Source organism: Amaranthus tricolor, chromosome 15 (genome assembly GCF_026212465.1).
Source record: "Amaranthus tricolor cultivar Red isolate AtriRed21 chromosome 15, ASM2621246v1, whole genome shotgun sequence".
Taxonomy (NCBI): Eukaryota; Viridiplantae; Streptophyta; class Magnoliopsida; order Caryophyllales; family Amaranthaceae; genus Amaranthus; species Amaranthus tricolor.
Genome location: NC_080061.1, coordinates 5,528,758 through 5,529,739, shown reverse-complemented (window position 1 = coordinate 5,529,739; position 982 = coordinate 5,528,758).

The window sequence follows — 982 nt, the reverse complement described above, 5'->3', positions numbered from 1 at the left end:
AGCCCTACTTTTAAAACCAGGTCGGGCAGCACTATCTAAGTAATGCAAATCACCCCTTATATTACCATAGCGGTGACATCTTAAGTACAAACTCACTCTAAAACGTCCTTTCTTTTTTTTAATGAAGCACGTGTAAATTGAAAACCAATTCTTAGTGCCATCTCATCAGCCCAAGCATATAAATCATCTACAGAATCAAATTCCCTATCGATAACAAATCTATCAAAGTAATCTACATTATCCCCTAAGTTTTCAAAGTCTTACAAATATAAATTTATTCTTATTAATTAAAAGATTAAACTATTTAATATGTTAACAATATCAATTAGTTTAATAATTTAAATTTCAATATATTAACAATATCAATACAAAAATATGAAATAAAAAATTTTAGTAAATAAAATACATATATAAAATAAAACAAATTAAAATAACATAAATAAATAATTTAAGTAAACACAAAAATATATAATAAAATAAAATAATTTACTATAATATTTAATAAATAATAATAACTTAAAAAATAATTATAATAAATAAAAAGAATTAATTTTTCAAAAAAAAAATTTCCAAAATCCCCTAGTCCCACAAAAAGTGCGACTTGACCTAGGAGGAGTCGAACAAAAAATGCGACTGGACCTAGGTCGAGTCGCATTTTTTGTGCGACTCAGCTTAGGTCCAGTTGCACTTTCTCCCTAGGTCTGGTCGCACATTTTGTGCGACCGGAAGGGGTTCTGGAAATTTAATTTTTTTTTAAAATTTCGAATCGATTAATTATTTATCGAAACGTTATCATGCTCGTTTTGGTTCCCCATTGTTATTCGATGTACACTTTTAGCTTGTTTAAGTTAACATAGTGTTTTTTGAGAGTTTTAGAGAGATATTACAGCTTTTGAGTTTGAAAATTATGCAGGGGCAATCTTAAAAATTTATTATATATAAGGTGGCGATAAAATGAAAAAGATGGCAATATTTAGTAATA